The following is a 26,732-nucleotide window of genomic DNA, read 5'->3' as shown; positions in this document are numbered from 1 at the left end:
TGTATAGAATAGATATAGTGGCTGTGTTGGGTGTCCTTATCACTTTAGCGTATATATTTTTATGTTTAGACCCTTTGATACTTGTGTGTAGGAATATGTGCACACATCAACATGCACATTGAATGACTCCATGTTGGCAGGACAATGTGCTACCACAACATCAGACTCTGTCTGTGACAACTGAAGACAATGCAGTGTTCAGTCATGCATCCTGACGACACGTTGTAAATGTCATGTATATACAACAATGTTACAAAGCCCAAGGAGGGGTGAATGGTCTACTCCTCCTGTGCAACCTGGTTCATAACGGATTGTGTTTCCTCCATTGAAAACCACGCATATGTACACATGTGTAGTGCGTGACATCATGTTTTTCTTCATCAGTGTTCTGTAGCAGCATCATTGGCTCTCTCTTGTTGCAAATATAATGTACCTCCAGCTGAAGTTAACTTGCCTAGTTCGCCAGTAGTGCCCAGAGGAGAAAACTGAGAATTTGTGTGTTTGTGCTCAAGTGCTGTGAGTCAAAAACACACACAAAACCCAAAGGCAAAGGAAAAATGTTGAACATTGTGATGTATGAAGTTACAAACAAAGGTGTTGTGTGTGGTACTCATCCACCACACCAGGGTTGCTCGCTGTTGGTCAACATGTAGCAGCCCCATGTGATCCTAGACCTAATATCTCCTCTGGACACTACTGGGAAAGCTGCCAGTCTACCTCCAGGTGGAGGCACATCATATTTGCAGTAAAGGTGAACCAAAGTAAATGCAGCTACAGTACACTGAGACGGCAATCCAAGTAGCACAGCCTCATTCCTGTATTCATATAGGAGGAAATCTACTAAGGAATGAAATCATGTACATATCATGGCTGCACAGGATGAGTGATCCACTGCCCCCTCCTTCATTGTTAGTACCTCCCATTGCAAGATTAATGTATCAGTACCTCTTGCCCCTCCCTGTTGCAAAATATATAGATCAACCATTGATGTCTGCAGTAACATAAATGACAATGTCTATCTCTTCCAAACACAGGTGCCACTGGGGATTCAGCATCAAGTGAAGAACAGTCCCTGACCCAGACTCTGGTGGTGGATGAGCTCTCTGGTGTCGACCTGGCTCTGTCCTCTTCGGATGACGACCCTCAACCAGGCACCTCCGGTGTGAGACATCAGGCAGCCCCACCATCAGAAACACCTGCACCCCCTGCAGCCATGTCAACACCATCTGCCCACAGACCTAACACCCCAGCTAACACGGATCGACCTAGGAGACCAAGTTCAAGCAGCACAGGGGCCCGGTCACCCAGGATGCTACCAACAATGACACCAGTGGCAACAGCCAAGGGGGCCCTGTGTCAACTGTGCCTGCCACCAGAGGTACAGCCCGTGTGTCTAGGGGTGGTAAGAGTGGTGTTAGGCCAAGGGCATGGTCTGCAGAGGGGCCTGGACTGCCTGATGATCCCCAACTGTTATGCATTATAGATGCGCACTAAGATTCAGACAGGTAGTGGGGGTCCTCAAGGACATGCAACAGGACCAGGCTGACCATCATGCTCGCATGGAGGCCAAGTGGAACAAACACACGGCGGTGCATATGGACATATTGACCTGTCTCTGCCAGATCAGCACAAATATGTCCACACCTTCCTGTGTGCCCACAACATCTCAAGCAAAAGCTTCTGATAATGCCACAGGGAGGGAGGATGAATCTGGTGGAGACTCCGATACACCGTTGGCACCTGCTCCTGAGGATCTCCCACAGAAGAAGAGGAGGGGTCGTCCGAAGAAGGATAAGTGAGCAACAGTTGTCCATGCACATCCCCCATGAACACAGAACCTGTTTTGGATGTTGGTCTTTGGGTGCAAAGCGTTCACCTTGATGCACATGACACAGGTCCCCATCATGACATGGAGGGTACATGTAGTACCAATCTAGAAGATGAATGTGGACTTCACTCTGGACATTTCATCTACCAATACTTCTAACTCATGTGTGAACTGAGGATTCTAAACCTTATGTACAGCACTGTCTTCACACATGTATGTAAATGAAATCACCATTACACTATACTTGCCTATATTGTGATTCCAACTTGGTATGTGTCATGGAGATGATGAAATACTGAAACACACAGTGCATGCTGACTACTACAGCAATGTCATTACCGTTTTGTGACTCATGTTGATGTGACGCCTATTAGGGAGACACACCAATAGGGCTCCCCAACACATACTCACCATGGACATGTGACACATTGCCTACAGAGATGGTTGGCAGATATATAGTGGAATGCATAGACACCACACCTTTCCACAGTCACTGCCAACAAGCCCACAGGTGAGGTTACCAAATGTCAGTCAGATGTGTGAAGACAGGCAACACACATTACTAAGTGAAGCACAGGTACATTACAAACCAGAAACAAGTTTATTACCCAACAATATCAAGGTGAATCCACATGATAGTGGGCACAGGGTCACCAAGTGTCATCAAATTGTGCTTTAAGGGTGGATCCTGGATGTCGGTGTGAGACTTGCCCCTGGAACTGGCAAAGTACCTTTGGAAAGGCGGAAATGAGACACAGTCAGAAGCACACCAGAACAGGATGGAAATGAAATAGACATGTCACAAGAAACCTACACACTGACAACTTAGCATGTCAACACCATTGTGGACTACAGACCATATGACAGGACACATCACTGCATGCTTCGAGTCAAGTACCACACTGACAAACTCAAACAGCAACTGAGCTGCACAAACACACAGGCTCACTCAGGACATTGACAAGACAACACTGTGAACTCACCTTCAGTGGAAGAAGTTGTTGAGCTGTGTGCGGAAGTCACCCTTATCATCATCATCACTGGCCTCGTGGCCCAGGCCAGGATCCTCCACAGGTGGTGGATGTTAGTTGTTGTCATCCTGGATGAGAGGCACCTAATTCCGTACTGCCATGTTGTGCAGCATGCAGCAGACGATGATGATTTTACACACCTTTGCAGGTTCATATGGGAGGGCCCCTCTGGTCTTGGCTTGTCCAGGCAGCGGAAGCGGCTTTTCAGGAGACCAAAGGCACGCTCGATGACTCGCCTGGTTTTGCCATGTGCCTGATTTTAGCACATCTCGGATACTGTCTATGGTTCCTCAGGGGTATCAGCAACCATGGCATGTTGGGGTATCCAGAGTCACCTACATACAAAGAATCACACATAAGTTGAGTATTGTAAGGGGGTGGGAGACAACATTGCAAAACACACGCAATGGTAAACTGTACACACTAACAAGCCAGGCACACTGGTTTGGCAACTGTGACATCATCGATGGTATGCGACTCCTCATGATGTAGCCATCATGGGCCAAACTAGGGAAACGTACATACACATGTGTAATCACCATGTCCGGAAGGCATACCACAAGAGCATTGATTGAGTGGTAATGTTTGCGGTTGCGGTATATCTGTTCCTGTGCCCGTGGTGGGATTCAGCCAATCACGTTTGGAATCCTCCCAAGTACATAGAAGGCATCCTTGATCTCTGCGAGTTCACTCAGTGTAGGAAACTTGATGTAGGAGTCCAGGTGAATCAACATCCCCTCCAAGACATCTCGCAGCTCACGGTTGAACATTGTTTGTGACATACCACCAAAATTGGCCACAGTGTGTTGGAAGGTACTGGTGACAAAGAAGTGCAGGGCTGCCATCACCTTCACCTTTGGTGTCAGTGCTGTCGGGTATGTGCGGCCAGTTTCCAGATGCTGCACCAACTGCTCCGCCAAATCATTGATCATGCTCCTGGTGAAGCGGTACCGTTGGGTCTGGCTGTGTCATACATTACATGCAACCCTGTACTCTTGATGTATGTGACAGGTCATACACACCTCCAAACTGGTACTGTGTCCATTACTCCTGCCCATAAGCCAACACTTTGAAATTACATTTGTGAGGTGCATCACACCAAAACTAATCTGTCCCAATTAACTCCTGCCCAACCTGGGAGTGGCTTGACCTAAGTGCCATTCAAGATTCGGAATGTTGCTCCCCCTACACACACAGGTGATACAGCCTTACATGCCAGGGGATGCAGTGTGGGACATGCTGTGGTGTTGAAGGTCTGGGAATGGCACTTAAATCTGTGTCAGAACTGTCTGCAAGTCACACCAAAGTGATCTGACGTGGCTGACTCATATGTAGACGCGCCGTACATGCATGGACCGAGTCGTGCTCACACTTTGTCCATTGACTGCACAATGCTTAGGCATTACACTCACCCTCATCTGATCACATTGATGCCAATGGACAATGTGTATGCACGGCTCGGTTCATGCATGTTGGACGCGTCTGCAATCTGACCTGACGCGGGTGACTTGTAAGCAGATGCTTCGTACAGGCATGGACCGAGCTGTGTGCATTCATAGCCCATAGAATCGTATCGGATGCGTCTTGTTAAAAAAATATGCGTCGGATAGTCAGTTTACTGAGCCGTGCGCAGTCATTGGCAATGGGCTGTCATGGAGACGGACGCGAATTCAAAAAATGTTTGAGTCTTGCGCTGGAAATACAGTTGGATGCGTACAACATTGTTGCAATCCTAGGGCGTCCTGAAGGTGAGGGATTGGAACGATTCGGAAGATGTGTAGGAGTCTTACATTTCCATGGATTAGACAGATTCATAGAATGCAACCGTGTCTGTCCTATCAGTGAGGGGCAATGTCACAGAATCTGTCTCTGCAGCACGGATTAAAGGCTGGCAGGCACCCATGGAGCTCACTTGCCTGCACTACATGCTACAGGACCACTTTACAAAATCCACTGCTGCTGCTGTCTGTGCTTCCTCTGGATCCTGCAATGGCACGTACTTTGGAGAGGGCCCCCACATTCACTGAGGAGGAGAACCAGGCCCTGCTGGATGGGGTCACCCCAGGGTACAGCAAGCTGTATGGGAAACCAGGGGAACAGGTGAGTGTGAAGTCCACTGCCTTTCATTTTATGCAAGTTGCATGACTAAAAGTAATAGAAGTGTGCACAGCAGTGTGAGGCATGTGCACTGAGTACTTTCAGCTACATATTTAAGTGGGTACATGTGATGAACAGGTGTCCTGCTGCAGTAGTGCAGGAGTGCTAGCCTTAAATTCCTAGCCAGTGTTGCCATGTCAGATGCACAGCACAAATGCACATTCATATGGGCCCACTACCTGTGTGCCTCTTTTAGCTTTGTGATGACTACATGTATACTCAACTGTATGCAGCACAATTACGTTGCATGTGTGGTAATGTCATCTTCACTTTCTCATCCTCACAGGTTGATGCCCACCAGAAGCAAGAAATCTGGCTGACCATTGCCCGGGCAGTGCGATCAGTGGGGGTCTACAAGTGCTGGATCCGCAACTGCCAGAGGTGGCAGGACCTACATGGCTGGACCTGGAGGATCGCGAGGGTCCAGCTGAAACTGTCACCTCCTCACCCTAGGGGCAGACACCGGACCCTGACCCCCCACATGCTCAGGATCCTGGCGGTGGTTTTCCCGGACATGGATGGGCATCTGAAGGCCAGACAGCAAGGAGGGGGTAAGTCCATGGCTGATCTGTGAACATGTCTGACATGCCAGTTGCAGTCTTTTGGCCTGGTAATACTCCCACATTACGTTGGTCTTGGAGTCCAGGGCTTTTGTCCCTCAATTGTGTCAGTCACACTCCTCATCTGATCCACAGTTGTGGCCCCTACAGCCTGTGAGTTTTTCAACTTGGGCACTGTGTCCCTTCATACTGCTATGCTGATGGTCATGCACAGCCTATGTTACTGGGACACTGATGTGTGCATCATTGGTGGGTCTATTCTTTGCACTATGCCTGGTCTCTGACATGTGTTCTGTGTGTGCCTTTCATATGTGTTCAAATTGCTGATCTGGGTCACAACATGTGTGATGGGGTTCTTAAAACATGCACATGCATCTAGGTGAGTCCATGTGATGTCCTCAGGAGTATGTTTAGTAAGTATGTCACACTTGCCCGGAAATCTGCCTACTGTCCTGGCCAATACACTGTTTTAGGTGAACCTGGTCAGTCATGCCCACTCCACAGAATTGGGAGAGTCTGTACTCCCACTCACGTGTATGGACCAACTGATTGTGCTTCCTGAAATGTGCAAACAGGTGTCTTACACAATGTCATTGTGTTGTGGCTTCCTTTTTGTGACAACTGATGTGTTGAGGATTTTAGTGTCAGAAGGACATATGAGTTGTGACAATGGTGATCATACCTGTGCAACATATAGGGATGTGGTCAGTTGAATGTGCACAATGCTGTATGTAAAAGTGACTTTCACGCAGCTGTGTGTCATTGTCAGAAGACTGTGAGATGCTCATATTCATGTAGTTGTGTTTGCAGTAAGTCATATGTGAAATCTAAGTGATTTAGGTTCATCATAGTCCAAGAACAGTGTGTGGCAGGGGACATTGGTGCATTTGTCAGGTGCAGAGTTTGGTATGGGCCTGACCTATGAATGTGACGCAGTGCAGACTGATGTTGTCTGGAACCATTGCCCCATAACATGTGACAGTGAAGACTGACTTACCATGCATGTCTGTGCCAGGGCATTGACTTGAGATGAGGTATCCTGCATTGGAGTCAGAGGTCCATGCACCCCATTGTGTCCTTAACTTTAAGGACGTAAGAACATCATTGTGTGTTGTGCTGCTAGGCATCACAAGATTGTGAAATGTGAGTCTGGGCATACATTCATCCAGACCCCTGTACTGAGTTATTGGCATTTGATGTGATGTTTGTCTATACTACTGTACTTCAACATGGTCATTTGCATGCTCAACAACTGTGTATGTGGTGCATGTGTGCACTTTGGGGTATTATGAGCCAGCATTCAATAAACATATGGGTCCAGGTCCAGGAGGGATATGGGTGCCATGGTAGATGTTCAGACTGGCTATTGCCCTACGTACACCTGTGTGGGCATTTAGAGCAAATATCAGCTGAGGATGCCAGTGCATGCCCTATAATGTGCAATATTTACAGTGTTGTGTGCAGTCAGTGCAGGCAACTAATGTGGGCCTTGTTTTCCTACTTATATGCAGATACATCCATGGGCACAGGAGACAACGCCACAAAACAGGAGGAGCTGCAGAGCAAGCCTGGGCCAGCGACTGAGGAGTCGGAGGGACCCAGTGGCACAGAGGGTGAGGGGAGCCACACCGAGGATTCCTCAGCACCATCCACCTCAGCTGAGGACCACAGCAGCTTGGAGGATGACTCCCTTGTGGGGGCGGGTGTCAGCAGCCGAGACACAACTGATCGTGAAGAACAATGGTTCCAGTGGAACTGGTACTTGATACTAATTTCTAACAAGACGTAAGATACGTATATTTTAAAACTGGAGTTAGGTGAGATGTCAAATGGAAAGAACTTCCAATATACCAACATAAGCTTTCAATCAGTTGTATTGAAAAACATTTAACATTTTATTAAATACTTTCATACATAAAGTAAAAGTATTTACAGTTGTGTAATGTGTCCCAAGTGAAAATATGAACCAGAGCATTTAGAGTAACATAAGTGAAAAAATACATGTACAAGGTTTCAATAGTTTGCTCTTTTACAAAATCGACCACTGTTTTTCATACAGTCACATAACATCTATACAGTCATAGCATGTTATTTCTCAAATGGTTTGCTTTTCTGAATAGTCGACGACATTTGTGTGCAAACCGTGTTAAGGTGAAATAAAAGTACTCACTAGGCAACCCAGCCGGGTTCTGATTGGGGAAAACAATGTATAGAGTCCTCTTTATGGCATGTGACAAACTGTATCATTAAAGGACGTAGGAAAATAGTGCTGTATTGTTGTGACAATGTCATTCATTCTGATAACTTACCCCTAGTGAGGGTGTGTGTCTAGCGGTTCCGATGTGGTACGCAATGGCTTTCCTCTGTTACAAAAAAGCTTATATTCCGATGTGCTTCTTAGGTTTTAGTGATATGGTTTGCGGGTACTCGTGGGCAGTGACCGCATTTCAAGATGATTCTGTGGGATTTAATAATTCAGGTTAGAATCTGCGCTCCCTGATTGGTGTACTGTTATATGTCTTAGTGAGGGTAATGATTTCTACGCGGCCACAAGTAAAGTGAACTCTCCCATTCCCGATACTATTCAGGACAATTATTAAACATAAAAAGAGTTGGTGCAGGTATTGTATTAATTATATACAAAAAATATTCATACAATTATAATGTATACTGGACACACCATGTTTGTGTTCCTATTCTGGTTGATTACAGTGTATGTAATTAGGTGTTAGCCTATGTAAAGGCCTGCACCGCCCTTGGTGAAAACATTCCTTATTTTAAGAATTCACACTGCCGGGCTTTTTTGTAAAGAAAATTATCTATGGGAGGGAGGGGACGATGTAATTGAATCCGCTGAGCGCAGAGTTTGAAGATTCCCTGAGGCATAAAGATCTACCCAGGTTAGAGAATTACTGGGAGATCATTACCAAACCCCTAGACCGAAAACTTTTTTTTCAATTCAGATGTGGCACACTCCCTATTGGGGACTTCACCACTAAGTGGGGAAAAGCTAGTCAGGGGTTTTGTGCAAAATGTCAAGGGTCCGGGGAAAGTTTATCTCACATTTTGTTTGTGTGCCCCCAATACTCTGCCCCCAGATCTAAGTGGCTCAAACCAGTCTGTAGCCAACTAGGCACACGTTCGTCAGTCGAGGCCCTGAGACTGTTAAAATCTAATCTGGATCCGATCATTGTGGTGGGGGTAGCCAAGTTCCTAGGCTGGGCCTGGATTATTAGAAGTAGGTTTATTAATCTAAATTAGCTGAGACTGTTTTACCTTATATTACTGTGGTAACCAGTATCTGTATCTTTTTTTTAAACTTTTGTATTCTTCTGCAAGAAGTTATTCGATGCCAATGATTTAATACTGATTTTACCTATGTTACTGTGTTTTTTGTATTTATGTCTTTTATGATGAATTAATCGAATAAAGACTTCTTGAACTGAACTGATTCCCTGAGGCCGCAGTTCTATCACAGGCCGCTTCTAACACATACCATTGTGATGATAGCAGGGCATGACGGTACACAGTCAAAATATTGAGTTGATAATATCGATTAGCCAAAATATCGAGTTTGAAAAATCGAAGGTAAGAAATATCGACAACCAAAATATCGAGGTTAAAAATATTGATTTATGTGTGTGTAAATAATATCGATGACATTAATTTCGAAATAGGAAATATCGAAGCCAAAAATATCGATTGTTAAAAATATCGACATTTTAAAGTAATTTTTTAAAGTATTTTAAGTAATGATATAGTAAAATTTTGTGTATAAATAATTTCAGTATTAATTATTAGTGAAATAAATTATGTAAAATGTTTAGGAGCGGGATGTAGAGTTTATAGGGGATAAGGGTGGGTAGTGTATTAAAATGTATATAATTTAAAAATAAATTATTATTAATAATTATAATATATATAATATTAAAATATAGAGAAGAAGTTGTAAATATTCGTGTATTAATAATGTGTATTAAAAGTTTTTGTTAATGTTTAGTAGCGGGTTATAGTGTTTATAGGGGTTAAGGGTGGGTAGTGTATTAAAAATTTATAGTGTAAAAATTTAATTATAAATTTCGTATTTTAAATACATTTCCAAAATTTCGAAATTTAAAAAAAATTCAGATTTTTGTGAAATTGTATAGAACAATAATGATTTATGTTTAATGTTTGCTAGTGTATTATTGGGTATATAGTAAAATGTTGTGTATATATAATTTCAGTATTAATTATTAGTGAAATAAATTATGTAAAATGTTTAGGAGCAGGATGTAGAGTTTATAGGGGATAAGGGTGGGTAGTGTATTAAAATGTATATAATTTAAAAATAAATTCTTATTAATAATTATAAAATATTTAATAACAAAATATAGAGAAGAAGTTGTAAATATTCGTGTATTAATAATGTGTATTAAAAGTTTTTGTTAATGTTTAGTAGCGGGTTATAGTGTGTATAGGGGTTAAGGGTGGGTAGTGTATTTAAAATTTATAGTCTAAAAATTTAATTATAAATTTCGTATTTTAAATAAATTTCCAAAATTTCGAAATTTAAAAAAAAATTCCGATTTTTGTGAAATTGTATAGAAAAATAATGATTTATGTTTAATGTTTGCTAGTGTATTATTGGGTATATAGTAAAATGTTGTGTATATATAATTTCAGTATTAATTATTAGTGAAATAAATTATGTAAAATGTTTAGGAGCAGGATGTAGAGTTTATAGGGGATAAGAGTGGGTAGTGTATTAAAATGTATATTATTTACAAATATATTCTTATTAATAATTATAAAATATAAAATATTAAAATATAGAGAAGTAGTTGTAAATATTTGTGTATTAATATTGTGTATTAAAATTTTTTGTTAATGTTTAGTAGCGGGTTATAGTGTTTATAGGGGTTAAGCGTGGGTAGTGTATTAAAAATGTATAGTTTAAAAAATTGATTATAAATTTCGTATTTTAAAAAAAATTTTGAAATTTAAAAAAAATTAAAAAAATTCCGATTATTGCGAAATTGTATAGAAAAATAAATATTTATGTTTAATGTTTGCTAGTGTAATATTGGGTATATAGTGGATGTTGTTGGATTTATAATGTTAAAAAATATAGTATAATAATCTTTAGTAGCGGGTTATAGTGTTTATAGGGGTAAAGGGTGGGTAGTGTTTTAGAAAAAGTGTTGAAAACACTAGTAAAAAATTCGCATTTTTTAGTAAATTTAAAATAAAAATTCGAAAGTTATTGAAAATTTAAAACAATATGAAATTGATTAAAATACAACATAATGTTTGCTAGTGTGTTATTGGGAATATAGTGGGTATTTTTTTGAAAATAATATTGTATTTTTAATTAAAATTACAAATCTTTAATATTAATTTTTAAAAAATTCGATTGTGATTTTAAAATTATACATTTCGTAAAATCGTAATTAAATAAAAATAATAAGTTTCCAGTTTTATATTGTTTTATTGGGTATATAGTGGATAAGTATGGATATTGTTTGATATAGTATGTTAGTACATACAAAATATTACAAGTACATTAAATAGGAAAAGTCTTACCTGAATTAAGTGTTGATTTGATTTGTAATACTAAATTAAATAGGTTCAGTGTCCAGCACTTACCCTAATAAAATGGGGATTGGAGTTGGAATAGTAAATTAAATAGGTTCAGTGTCCAGCACTTACCCTAATTAAATGGTGATTTGAGTTGGGATAGTAAATTAAATAGGTTCAGTGTCCAGCACTTACCCTCATTAAATGGTGATTGGAGTTGTAATAGTAAATTAAATAGGTTCAGTGTCCAGCAATTACCCTAATTAAATGGTGATTGGAGTTGGAATAGTAAATTAAATAGGTTCAGTGTCCAGCACATACCCTAATTAAATGGTGATTGGAGTGGGAATATTAAATTAAATAGGTTCAGTGTCCAGCATTTACCCTAATTAAATGGGGATTGGAGTTGGAATAGTAAATTAAATAGGTTCAGTGTCCAGCAATTACCCTAATTAAATGGTGATTGGAGTTGGAATAGTAAATTAAATAGGTTCAGTGTCCAGCACTTACCCTAATTAAATGGTGATTGGAGTGGGAATAGTAAATTAAATAGGTTCAGTGTCCAGCACTTACCCTAATTAAATGGTTATTGGAGTTGGAATAGTTAATTAAATAGGTTCAGTGTCCAGCACTTACCCTAATTAAATGGTGATTGGAGTTGGAATAGTAAATTAAATAGGTTCATTGTCCAGCACTTACCCTAATTAAATGGTGATGGGAGTTGGAATAGTAAATTATATAGGTTCAGTGTCCAGCACCTCCCCTAATTAAATGGTGATTGGAGTTGGAATAGTAAATTATTTTGGTTCAGTGTCTAGCACTTACTGTAATTAAATGGTGATTGGAGTTGGAATAGTAAATTAAATAGGTTCAGTGGCCAGCACTTACCCTAATTAAATGGTAATCGGAGTTAGAATAGTAAATTAAATGGGTTCAGTGTCCAGCACTTACCCGAATTAAATGATGATTGGAGTTGGAATAGTAAATTAAATAGGTTCAGTGTCCAGCACTTACCCTAATTAAATGGTGATTGGAGTTGGAATAGTAAATTAAATAGGTTCAGTGTCCAGCACTTACTCTAATTAAATGGTGATTGGAGTTGGAATAGTAAATTAAATAGGTTCAGTGTCCAGCATGTACCCTAATTAAATGGTGATTGGAGTTGGAATAGTAAATTAAATAGGTTCAGTGTCCAGCACTTACCCTAATTAAATGGTGATTGGAGTTGGAATAGTAAATTAAATAGGTTCAGTGTCCAGCACTTACTCTAATTAAATGGTGATTGGAGTTGGAATAGTAAATTAAATAGGTTCAGTGTCCAGCACTTACCCTAATTAAATGGTGATTGGAGTTGGAATAGTAAATTAAATAGGTTCAGTGTCCAGCACTTACCCTAATTAAATGGTGATTGGAGTTGGAATAGTAAATTAAATAGGTTCTGTGTCCAGCACTTACCCTAATTAAATTGTTATTGGAGTTGGAATAGTAAATTAAATAGGTTCAGTGTCCAGCACTTACCCTAATTAAATGGTGATTGGAGTTGTAATAGTAAATTAAATAGGTTTAGTGTCCAGCACTTACCCTAATTAAATGATGATTAGAGTTGGAATAGTAAATTCTTTAGGTTTAGTGTCCAGCACTTACCCTAATTAAATGGTGATTGGAGTTGGAATAGTAAATTAAATAGGTTCAGTGTCCAGCACTTACCCTATTTAAATGGTGATTGGAGTTGGAATAGTAAATTAAATAAGTTCAGTGTCCAGCACTTTCCCTAATTAAATGGTGATTGGAGTTGGATTAGTAAATTAAATAGGTTCAGTGTGCAGTACTTACCTTAATTAAATGGTGATTGGAGTTGGAATAGTAAATTAAATAGGTTCAGTGTCCAGCACTTACCCTAATTAAATGGTGATTAGAGTTGGAATAGTAAATTATTTAGGTTTAGTGTCCAGCACTTACTTTAATTAAATGGTGATTGGAGTTGGAATAGTAAATTAAATAGGTTCAGTGTCCAGCACTTACCCTAATTCAATGGGGATTGGAGTTGGAATAGTAAATTCTTTAGGTTCAGTGTCCAGCACTTATTCTAATTAAATGGTGATTGGAGTTGGAATAGTAAATTAAATAGGTTCAGTGTCCAGCACTTACCCTAATTAAATGGTGATTGGAGTTGGAATAGGAAAATAAATATGTTCAGTGTCCATCACGTACTCAAATCAAATGTAGATGGGTGTAGGAATAGTAAGTTACATAGGTTCAGTGTTTAGTATGTACTCTAATTTCATGTGGTATATTGAAATAGATAGAACATTATATTAATAAACATTTTGAAATGAGAATAGAAATGATTTTGCAATAGCTATACGATAAAAATTACACAGTTTATTTTTCAAAAAAACTTTATTTTTTTTACATCTCAAAATAAGGACAATATATTTTTATTATAAAGCAATGTATAGTGTAATTAATACAAAATATAAGGACAATGTAGTTTGAAAAATGACATTTTTGAGTAGTTGTTTCGAAAAGTACATTTTATGTACAGAGAAAAAAAAGTACTTTAACATTATGCAATGTATGATACTATACATACATATAAAATGTATGATATGTTAATAAAACTTTAATTTTTGTTATGAAATAAATGTTTCACATATTTACATATAATATAGTGCACTACAAATGATGATATTAAATAATGAACATATTTTAAGATATATTACAATCTCAATAATATTGATCATACCATTAACATAATGTTCAGGGTATTTATAAAGTATACAATATTTTTATGTATAATTATTATTATTAATAAATAAGTTTTAATAATAATACTTTTCACATGTTAGTCATATTGTAAAAAAGTTATACAGCAAAAACAGATAGTATATTACACATTTTTGTATGATTTTTTTTCAATAAATATTACATTAAATATTAAAATGTTTTAATATTTAATGTAATAAATATTAAAAGTCTGAAAACAATACAATAATATGTTGTAAAAGACATATATATTTCAAAATGTAGCAAACAATTTATAGAAATTTATTCATAATTTTGAACAATAAAAAAAAAATTGGGGGCATTTATAGCACTAATTTTCACAGTTAGGTATAATTTGGGTCTTTTATTTTGTAACCGCTCTTAGTCTTTTTGCGTCATTTTGGGAGAGGGAAGGTCGCGGTTGGAAGCAGGTTCACGTCTGAGCAGGTAAGAGTCTATTTTGATATATTTAAACTATTTTAACTAAAAATTGAAGGTAGTTGTTTGTTATTTAGGGGTTCGTGATTAATGTATGAGTATTTAGATACTATGGAGTTCACTCAATACGTATTTCGCTCATCGAGGCTTTGTGTCATTTGAAGTAGTTGGAGTTAGTGAGTTTGTCCTAGGATTTGGTTATTTTATGAAAAAGTTAGTATGTCATGTTTATATTATATGCAATATTGCTTAGTGTTATGTGGGTGGGATTGTTTAATGTTTTTTTCTACGTATTGTGAAACAGCTATTTCCGTTTCCGAGTAGTGATTTTTTTATCAAAGAAAGTGTGTTTCAGTTGTTTGAACTGAGATGTATACCATACTCCCTTTATTTATCGAGTTCCCTGCAACGTTTCTCACATTTTAAAGATTATTGTCGTGACTTTTTAATGGATTTTGAAGAGTTGTTTCATTTGGATGATGGATACATTTAGCACAGTTTTTTTAAACATATTTAATGAATTGTTTAATTAGGTCTTTGAGATTTTCACACTATATTGATTGTAAAGGATTACTGGTTATGATGTTGTTTTTCAAGGTAAGTGATTAATTTATATTATTTATTTTGGGTGGGAAAAGTGTTTAAATGAAATATATTTTATATATTGATATAATTATTTGATCTATTTATAATTGTGATAAAAAATATATTAGACAAAATAATTAAAGATTTGTTATATTATAATATGTGTGGTAGCATATTTAAGGATATTTGCGGATGTTGACCCTTTTATTTAGTTAGTGTACTTAGTTTAATGTTTTGGCTATCATTTTTAGGTATTCTAGTCCTCTTGTTGTAGGATAAAGTTGTACATGCTGTTGTAGATATTGATACATTTGAGCAGTTTGTCTTGAGAGTTTTGGTTTTAGTTGTAAGACAGATTGCTCCATTCGTAATTCCTGAAAACTTTGCTCTTTTTGGATAGCTGTGAGCAGTTTGTGTAATGTGGGAGTTGTACGTCCAGTAGAAGAGAGGGAGGCATTGTGCCAACCTTCAACAGCGTTGTTTCTTTTGGCCTCTTGGTTCAGCGTTGGTAGATATACATTCCACCAGGGAATTAAAAATTTAGGTTGGCGTCTGTGGCCTGACCTATGTAGTCTCCCTACCCAGTTGTCCTCAAAGTAATCCAAAAGTGGGGAAAGTCTTTGCTCATTTTGTGTGTAGAAAGGACTTTCAATTAATAGATTATAATGTTCGGCCACGTCAGTTATTGGTACATATGCCAGAGCAATGAGGTGTTTAATTTGGTATGCAAAGGTAATATTTTTTGCATACTCAACACTAAGGGGGTCATTACGATCGCGGACGGACTTGAGTCCGTCCGCGACCCCAGAGCATGAGTGAACGTCCGCATGGGCTGCGGCGTTCCCTCTGTGCAGATTAGGATGTGACCGCCTGGGTGGCGGTCACATCCTCTATTTTAACATTGCGGCGGGTGGAGCTTCAAGCTGCACCCGCAGCAATGTTAAAAAAGCATGCACATCATTTGCCTGCACAAAGCAGCAGGCACCGCGCGGTGCCTGCTGCATTGTGCACGCAAATGCAGGGGGGTACCATAGGTACCCCCCATGTGCACCCCCCACCCCCCACTACACCTAGGGGGCCCGCAACGGGCCCCCGCAGTGCAGTTACACATGCTTTTCCACGGCGGAAAAGCCGCCGCGGAAAAGCATGTTCAAAAGCACATCCTAATCTGGCTGACGGTGTCTGAGAGACACCGTCACCATTTTAGTGTTTTTTCGCCGCGGTTGTAAGCCAGCCGCGGCGGAAAAGCTGCAGACCTAAACCATGACCCACCAGCCATCCTAATGTGGCGGTGGGTCCTGGTGGGTCCGCAGAGGATTTTCTGCATCCTCCGGGCCGGCGGTGGCTTCCGCCGGCCCGGAGGATGCGGAAAATCCTCCATCGTAATGACCCCCTAAGTGCAGATTTTTGTAAATGTCTCCAGAGACATTGATTAAAATGAAAATAACATCCTTGAATGGATGTGTGTGGGTACGTTTTCAAAATGGAATTAATCATAGCTTGTTCGAAGTCTATGATTATTTTTAATGGGAAGTAGTCTGATGTTTGTTCTTTCATTTTGTGCAAAATTTCAGTATAAGTTGCTGCTTGTTTGTTCGGTAACAAACAGTAGATGAATGGGATACAGGTATTATGATATTGCCCATGAATTGTATACAATTGGTAGAAAGGTTTTGGGCATATTGAAAAAGTGCCATCCATCATCCAAGTAGCACTTTCTTTTAATTTTTTAATGTTGTTATTTGTGGCAAACATGATGATTCTTTTCTCTTTGCTATGATTATCATAAAAGATAAATGGTTCGTCATTATGTGTGATGGCAAGGTCAGGTGGAATAACGACTTCCTCAAAAGTTGTAGGTATTGGTATAGTGAGTCTACTTGATTTTTTTTGTCCTAGCTATGGTTCTTTTGATTGAAGCAATTGATGGTAACTGACTTCTTGCTTCTCTGGGTACTTTAGGTAGTAATTCTTTCAGAATTACGCTGCTTGGTAGGTCAGATGTGCTACTTAATTCTTTTATATTTTCGAGAGTGGATCTTACCTCGATTTCAGAGATGTTTGGTGGATGGCTATGTTCAGTAGTATTAATAACACTTGTTTCTCTTGTTGTAGCACGCCCATAGCATTTATTCGAGTAATATTTAGTACATTTCCAGTTAACTTTAAGGTCTTTTTGTTTCTCCTGAGTATAAGTATAGCCCATATAGCATAATAAAAATTTTCCTTTCTGGGATGTAATAAATCTTGCATCTTCTGTCATTCTTGTGTTCTTTTATCTAGAAAAGTTATTATAAAAGTATTATGAAAATGTGTAATGTTCTAATCATTTTAAATAAAGCATGTACCATTTGTAGTTTCTTACTTACCAACAGTAAAGTTTTATCTTCAGAAAGTAGGTGTAGTTTCAGTCAGATGTTGTTCTAGTATTGGTAGGTCTGTTGAAAAAAAGTGAAGTCTGTTATAGGATTTGTTTAAATGTCTATTTTGGTTAGACATTTGCTAGTCTGTAACTTTTCTAATGAATAAGTTACTTTTTAGGGATTACAAAAGAGAAATTAGCAAGAAAATACTAACTGAAGTATTAACAAAGTGAAGTATTAACATTGAGCATATAAAGACTTTTTATGTTTCTATTTTGTACTTACCATGAGTTTTTGATTAGTTGCAGAATGTCTGTTCTTGGATGTGAATTATCTGCTTTCAGTACTTTTGAGGTCTGTTTAGAGAGAAAGTTATAGAAAATTACCAAAGTGTATTTATGTGGGAAAAACAATAGACAGTTTTTAATAAAGCAGTACTACTTATTTGGTGAAAAGAACCAGGGATCACACATGTATTATGAGTTAAAACAGAAGAAACACATTAGAAAACATGAATTCATTAAATTACTTGTCTAGTTTTTTTAAGAGAAAAGAGGATTTAGGTAGATACCTTTTTTATAGTTAAAGTGTCGATTATCTTGAAGAAAATGTAGAACTTTATTTGTTTGTAGACTCTGTTTTTGGAAAAAGTAAATAGAGAAACAACATTTTTGTGTTAAAATAGTAGTATATAAGTTATAGTTTACAAAACATTAAAAATAAGTACCAGAGCTATATGAATACTTACTTGTAGTATTTAGTAGAATTTTCATGCACAGAAGAATATAGATGATGCTCCAAAAACTGGCAGTATGTGGTCACATTGAATCTTCCCTGCAAGTTGTAGGGATGATTGAGAATGGTTTATATAGGGTATGTGTAATTAGTGTTTCAATCTGATTGGTCATATATGTTCAGAAGAGTTACCATTGTGAAGTAGTGTGGCTCACTGGTTAGAGGCGGCAGACCCGAGAGCAGAGGACGGCCCGGGACCAGGGTTCGATTCCCGGCGCGGCAGGTTTCTGGACCAGGGTCAGCGGACTCGATAATTCTCTCGCCTCGGTGCCCACTCTGATCAGCGATCACACTTGGCAACTCTGGGCATTAGCTTGCCTCATCTTCACTAACGGCCCCACCAGACCGCCGGGGATGCCTGGTCTCACCCTGGAGATACCCATTAAGGGACCATCTCTCAGGGAAGCCAGGAAGGGTTTCACAGCGGTCGAAGCGCCTTGGGACCCTCCGGGTAAGTAGTGCGCTATATAAATGCCTACACATTTACATTTACCATTGGTTAGTTTGAATTTTTTTTAGAAAAATAATTAACTTATCTGTGACTTAATGGTTTATATAGAAGAATAGAAAAAGAGTATTTATTTCGAAAAAAACACATTTAACTAAATATAGAGTTTAAAATATTTTTATAATGCTTTAAAAATTGTATGTCTAAAAAGAGTGTTTTTAAAAATCTAGTTAGAAAGAAAACAAATAAATGTAAGTAAAAGAATATATATTTTAATTAACGTATGAGAAATGAATGAAGTATATTAATATGTGTGTATTACTAAGAGTGTAGATGTTTTTGGGTTATATAACAAAAATAGTCTTATTTAAAGCTATCAATATTTTTAGCAAGACGAAATTAGTGCTGTCGATATTTTAGTTATCGATATTTTTGTAGAGTGCTATATGTAGTATTGAGTGTCGATATAATGGTAGTCGATAATTATGGTAACGATATTAGTGTAGTCAATATTTTTGTGCATCGATATTGTGTGATCGATATTTTTGTAATTTTCATGTAAAGTATAGGGAGTCGATATTATTGATATCGATGTTTGAGACTCGATGTTTTTGTAGGTCGATTTTTGTGAAATCGAAATTCTGTCAGTGATTCGGGCAGGACTGCTTCCGTCAGTCCTTCAAATGGAACATTGACAGCATCCGAGTGTATTCAGTGATTATTTAAGCTATCAGATCTATCCAGTTCAGGCTGGTGTCGCCGCAGCGTGCACATCGGCCGGCTTGTCACGCTGACATGAGCAGCCGCGTATGACGTAGACGGGTCTGTGTATACATTCTGTGGCAGCCTGCCTGCTGGTTGTCATTACCATGTTCTCGCCATGGTACTGCCCGCGGGATGAACTTTTGAAGCCCAAAGAAAAGAAAACAGTAGAAAAAACTGTGTGTCTCACTACCTTTGGAGTACATATAAAAAAAACGGATTACAAAGAACTGGGGTATAATCAAGAACTACGACCCAGAAATGACAATCCTATTGTTTGCATATAGGAGAGGGAAGAATCTGAAAGAACATTTAGTCAGGTCATCTTTGGAAACCAAGGGAAAAACAAGAGCTTTAGAATCCACATGGGGACTAGCAGAGATCAAGGGCCACCATAAGTGTGGCAACTGTGTGGTTTGCCCTTTTACATCCAATGCACACACTTTTGAACATCGATCTTGGAAACACACATTAAACTTTTTCTCTAACTGCAATACTAGGAACTTGATCTACTGCATATGGTGTCCATGCGATTTACCATATATTGGACAAACCCAACAGCCCATCAAGGTGCGTATAGGGCAGCACCGCAGCCGTATACGACGATCAGTGGAGAATGCTCCACTGTTTTCCCATTACAAAGACAAAAGCCATTCAGCCGAGGACATCAGATGGCAAGTTATTGATGTAGCCCATGTTCCTCAGAGAGGGGGCAATATTTTACCACCTCTGCTCCCTTGACCCACACCCGCAATGTTAATAAGACTTAATTCGCTCATTAAATTCCCATAAGGTATGTTTTCACCTTTATTCAAAATTGGCGTTATTCGTATATCAACACAGGGTTACAAATCCACCCAAATACACATTCCCCTCGGCGATAACATGGTAATGACAGCCCGCAGGCAGGCTGCCGCAGAATGTGTACACAGACCCGTCTACGTCATACGCGGCTGCTCATATCAGCGTTGCACACTGGCCGACGTGCACGCTGCGGAGACACCAGCCTGAATCAGATAGATCTGACAGCTTAAATATTCACTGAGTACACTCGGACGCTGTCAATGTACCATTGGAAAAACTGACTGAAGCAGTCCTGCTCCTGCTATCATCACAAAGGTATTTGTTAGGAGGGCCCCGTGATAGAACTGCGGCCTCAGGGAATCCTTAAACTCTGCACTGAGCGGATTAAATTACAGCGTCCCCTCTCTCCCATAGATAATTTTCTTTACAAAAAAGCCCAGCAGTGTGAATTCTTAAAATAAGGAATGCTTTCACCAAGGGCGGTGCAAGCCTTTACATAGGCTAACACCTAATTACATATACTGTAATCGACCAGAATAGAAACGCAAAGATGGTGTGTCCATTATACTTTATAATGTTATTATTATTTCTTGTATATAGTTAATATAATACCTGCATCAACTCTTTTGATGTTTAATAATCCTGAATAGTATCGGGAATGGGAGAGTTCTCTTTACTTGAGACAGCGTAGAAATCATTACCCTCACTGAGACATATAACAGTACACCAATCTGGGACTGCAGATTCTAACCTGAATTATTAAATCCCACGGAATCATCTTGAAACGCGGTCACTTCCCACGAGCACCCGCAAACCATATCACTAAAACCTAGGAAACACATCGGAATATAAGCTTCTTTATAACAGAGGAAAGCCATTGCGCATCACATCGGTACCGCTAGACACACACCCTCCCTAGGGGTAAGTGATCAGAATGCGTGACATTTTCACAACTATACAGCACTATTTTACTACGTCCTTTAATGATACAGTTTGTCACATGCCATAATGAGGACTTTATACATTGTTTTCCCCTAACAGAACCCGGCTGGGTTGCCTAGTGAGTACTTTTATTTCACCTTAACACGGTTTGCACACACACTACCTCTAATCTAGCGCTCCTGAAATACATTAACTATGACCCAATATATTCCTGGAAAAAGCTAGCTAACCCTAAAGGAGAATCTAAAATATATATTTCTCTTCTTCCCAGAGGTCCCACATCATATGTCCTGAAGAGACCCTACAACCATATTAGGGTCGAAACGCCGTTGACTATTGTGAAAACCGAACCATTTGAGAAATAGCATTCTATGACTGTATAGATGTTATGTGACTGTATGAAAAACAGTGGTCGCTTTTGTAAAAGGGCAAACTATTGAAACCATGCGCATGTATTTTTTCACTTATGTTACTCTAAATGCTCTGTTTCATATTTTCACTTGGGACACATTACACAACTATAAATAATTTTACTTTATGTATGAAAGTATTTAATACAATTTAAAATGTTTTTCAATACAACTGATTGAAAGCTTATGTTAGTGTATTGGAAGTTCTTTCTATTTGACATCTCACCTAACTCCTGTTTTAAAATATACGTATCTTACATCTTGTTTGAAATTAGTATCAAGTACCAGTTCCATAGGAACCATTGTTCTTCGTTAAAATACTTAATCACCCTGGTTCCATTGTGAGTAGGGTTTCCCTTGTTTTTCCTTTACGACAACTGATAGTGAGGCGGTTCCCGCCACCGCCACCACCACCATCACAACCACCACCAGCTCCCATCCCAGAGGTCCGTGGCAGCTCCTGTGTTCTGGAGCATGTCTCCTTCCTGCCAGGCATCGCACCCCCTGCCCCTGTGTCCCCTGCTGCCCTGAGTGTGGAGTCTGTGGACCTACTTAAACAGATCCATGTAGGGCAGACATCAATGCTGAGTGTCCTCCATACACACACCCGTCTGTTGACACAACTGGTGTCGTTCATGGAGGGCATCTCATCTGGCATGTCTGCCCTACAGAGGACCAATCAGTCCATAGCCTCCTCACTGATGCCAGCAGTATCCCTCCTACAGCAGTCCCTTCATCCTCAGCCCAAACAACTACTCCTATCATCCATCACCACCCCCTTTTGTACCGCTTTTGTCTGTTATAAGTGTGGCAGGGTGTGCTCAGACGTGAGTCCCTTGCTCACTCTACCACTGGATTCAAGCAAGCCGGGCTGAAGACGGCTGGAATGCCAGAAACCGGTCCTTGGAAGCTTGTTTCTGGTCCAGGGAAGACATGGCTTGGCAGTTCGGGCTGGACTGTTCCCATGAGACACAGGGTCAGACTGATTTGAATATAGCCATGTCTGAACTGGGGTGGCAGAGTGGGCTAAAGAACGGTGATGGATTAAACCCAGATCTTTTGACTGGGTGTGAGTGTTTGATTGATTGAGATGCTCCGTCCATCACCACCCCCTTTTGTACCGCTTTTGGCCGCCATAAGTGTGGCAGGGTATGCTCAGACGTGAGTCCCTTGCTCACTTTGCCACTGGATTCAAGCAAGCCGGGCTGAAGACGGCTGGAATGCCAGAAACCGGTCCTCGGAAACTTGTTTCCGGTCCAGGGAAGACATGGCTTGGCAGTTCGGGCTGGACTGTTCCCATGAGGCACAGGGTCAGACTGATTTGCATATAGCCATGTCTGAACTGGGGTGGCAGAGTGGGCTAAAGAACGGTGATAGATTAAACTCAGATCTTTTGACTGGGTGTGAGTGTTTGATTGATTCAGATGCTCCGCCCATCACCACCCCCTTTTGTACCGCCCCCCCTACCTGTTCCCAGCACACACACACCTGCACGGTCACCCAAACACACAGACAGCAAACAATTACCCAAACATAAGTCTAAACGTGCACGTAAGCTAAGTCAGGGGACTGATTCCACACACACATTGGATTGGTCGCATACACTCACACAGGCATCCACAACAACTCCGCAGTCCTCAGATCCCTCTCCCTCCAAGAGCCCTTCCCTTGGCTCACCTGCAACCCCATCTCCTAAGAAGCTCTTCCTGTGTGACCTAGGTCTATTCCCCTCAGATCCAGTAGATCCTGACAACAGAAGGAAGGGGAAGTCCCCGGACACAGAGTAGAGTGCCCCTCACACCTGGACACCCTCCCCCAAGCACAGGCAGACTGAGGCCCCCACCCGCAAGTCACCTTGTACCCGGAAGAGCAAGACCCCACCCCCCAGCTCCACTGCACAGTCTCCTTCCTCCATCCACCAGGTCAACACACCACAGGTTCTCCTGCTACTCCCTGTCCCAGGTTCCCCCACCCACAGATCCATCATCCCCAAAATGCTCAGGCCCTCCCCAGCTCCCACTTGCTCTTCCATTGACACCACCACCAATCTGTCGGTTGGTGCAACTACTGTGGGGAGGGTGTTTCCCCCCAGCTGTCCTGCCAACCTCACCTGCACCCCTTTCCACTTCCATGTTGTTGGGCACTGCAGTGAAGTCCACGCCCACCCAGTCTGACATGGCACTGCAGTGGGGACCTTGTCAACTACACCTGACCTGCCCACTGAGGTAGTTCCTGCACCCACCCCATCAGACCTGTGCCCCACAGTTGTGACGGCACAACCCGTGTCAGACCCCTCCACTGCAGTTGTCACTGACTCTCCTGCACCCAGCACCCCTTCAGTACCTCCTTCTGCTGAGCCCTGATCCTGTCCCTGCAGTGCCTGGCCTGCCCCATGTATGCCCCTTAGAGTGGATTTCCCCAGTCCTTATCAGTGCAGTCAAGCAATGGGTGACAGGTGTCACTCACACCATCATTGGACTTTGATTTTTCTAATGGACATTGGACTACAATTCTTAGTTGTTTTTCCCTTCCAGATGGCAGATTGCTGTTTAAAGCATTTTTTGTTCTCCTCGTGCATTTGATAGAGCTGTAGATTGTGTTGATGTTGTTTAGCCTGACCTTGTGATGATACAGGATTTTCAAATGTCTGTTACTGAGGTGTTGCTGTGGTGTACTCCGTGTGGCCCATGAGATGTGTTTCATGTTCAGGTTGGTATCATGTCATCCTTTGCAGCTGAGTGGGTGTGTTATGGTTAACTAATTTAGCGCAGGGATTGTAACATTTCATTGGCATGGCCACATCTGTGGCTTGCACCCATGCACATATGATGTGCTTCACAATGTCCAATTTGACAGTTTCCCTAACTGTTGTGCCTTCTCCACTGTACATGCAGGTGTGGTCATCATTGGTGTAAAGTCAACTGTGTCCTCAGTTCAACTTCATAGACATGTATTGTCTATGTGCAGGTGTCTTCAGGGGCAATACTGTACCCAGGCGTATGCCGCCAGTGCCTTCATTGGGTGTTAGATGAAGGTTGAGTGTTGTGCTGACATGCCCAGTAATCTTACCTACTGTTTGGAATGTGCTGCTATTGCCATGATGCCACCTACCTTGTGCTCACTGTGATGATGAGTGATGTTCACCCTTTGCCACAATGCTCAACTTAACTGGTGTTTGTGTCCACACATTTTACATTGGATGTACACACTGATGGGGGGTTTTTACACATTGGCCCAGTGCTATTTCAAAGCTTAACTTGTGTAGCCCACACTCTGGTGTTGTTCACACATGTGATGGTAGTTACTTTGTGTGTGATGAATCAAAATCACTGTTGGGGGTATTTGTCAGGCACTACACACTGTTGGCATGATGTTGTTGTGAAATGTATTTGGCTGACATTCCTGTGGTTTATGTTTGATTATGTGTGTCGGATCATTCTCCCTATGGGTGGGGGTGTCAATATTGTGTGCCACACTGACCCCTATGGGTGGGGTGGCATCGGTGGTTGAGCACATGACACATATGGGTGGGGTGCATCAGAGGTAGAGCACATGACACATATGGGTGAGGTTGCATCAGTGATAGGTAACAGGCCCCTATGGGTGGGGTGTCATCAGTGATAGAGCACATGACACATATGGGTGGGGTGGCATCAGTGATAGGTAACAGGCCCCTATGGGTGGGGTGGCATCAGTGATAGGTAACAGGCCCCTATAGATAGGGTGGCAACAGTGATAGAGCACATGAAACATATGGGCGGGGTGACATCAGTGAAAGGCTACATGCCCCTATGGGTGGGGTGGCATCAGTGATAGGTAACATGCTCCTATGGGTGGGGTGGCAGTAGTGGTGGCCATGGTTTCCCTAAGAAAGGCGTGGTAATGGTGGACAGAGTCTGGACCCCCTGGATTAGTTTTTAGGGTGGGTGTCTGCACCGTCCGCATCTGTTCCTTATCCGGTCATATATGTTCAAGACTGGTATGATCTGCGCGATTGGATTCATGCTCCGTCTCGATCAGTTGCTGGCTGCTCCGGTTCAAACCCGTGGGATGAGTTAATGGCGCGAATCGGAATTGATTTGCAGCTCTTCCAGGTGCTGAGACTTCCTGAACGTGGCGAGCCGTCCGGAACGTAGGAAATGCGCATCGTACTTGACTGGCCGGAAGTAGCAGTGCTTATGTTGCCGTGCGGCGCAGATTGGGTGTTTCCGGGTGAGGCACGGACAGAAATTGATGATGGAGTCGGAGCGTGCGGATCGGTCGGGAATTTGGCACTTTTCTGCATCGTACTTTCGCGCCCAGACGGTCCCGCTCCCGGTATGGTTAGGCCGTAAGGTAAGGCTACTGACACGTCTCGGAGGGCTGAACGACCGACATCAGAATCGACCCCTATGTGTCTGCTTAAAAAAGAGTTCCCCGTGTTTTCAGTCATCAGCCAGGAGGAACACGCTAGTATAAGCATTAATCATGAGCCGGGTGGGCTACAGAAATGCTTTTCTACTTTCAGCCAAAGAGGTACTGTTGTACAATATACAAGTTGTGCAGAATACTGCTGCAGGACAGGTAAATACCCCACTTCAGGCTTTACTTTTGCCCCTGTGTTAAGGTTAGTAAATGATCAGTCTACAAACTCTGCTGTCACACCCATAACTCACTAACAGGAAAAGGCCCTCGTTTCCTGCAAAGGAAACTGAGCTTATATTACGCTGCCAGAAATCTTAGATCCAAGCACAAGACCCCCTAAATATTCCCCGTATCTGCACTTCAAGATTCGGTAACAGATACTTTTCTTACCTTGCCACTTCGTTGTGGTATAGTCTTCCTTATTATTTTCACTCCTGCATAGATATTATCAATCTGCTGCCCCTGTACTAGTGAAGTGCTGAGATACACCTTCTTATGTGAGTTCCTGCGCTATAACAAGTGTGTTTAATATAACATAACATAGACTTACAAGGAGGATGCATTCCCCAGGTCCACTATAATAAACACAGAGAAAAAGCATAAACATGCCATATACCATAGGGGTTTAGGACAACAATTTGCTGTACAAAAAACCACCAGTGGCCCCTAGCCCTCCGCCTTACCCACCTCATTAAAATGCTTGATCCATAACTGCAAATCCATGGGAAAAAAAACACAAAAACAGAAGATTTGGGACCTGATTTAGAGTTTGGCTGATGGGTATTTATTCTGTTAGATAAATGGAGTAAGGTACTCAGCTGCACTGAGCGAGTGCCTGCCCATCCAATTTTGAAATGTCCGCCAGCCCAGTGACCATATC

Source organism: Lissotriton vulgaris, chromosome 8 (assembly GCF_964263255.1).
Source record: "Lissotriton vulgaris chromosome 8, aLisVul1.2, whole genome shotgun sequence".
NCBI lineage: Eukaryota > Metazoa > Chordata > Amphibia > Caudata > Salamandridae > Lissotriton > Lissotriton vulgaris.
This window is presented reverse-complemented; position numbering follows the sequence as displayed.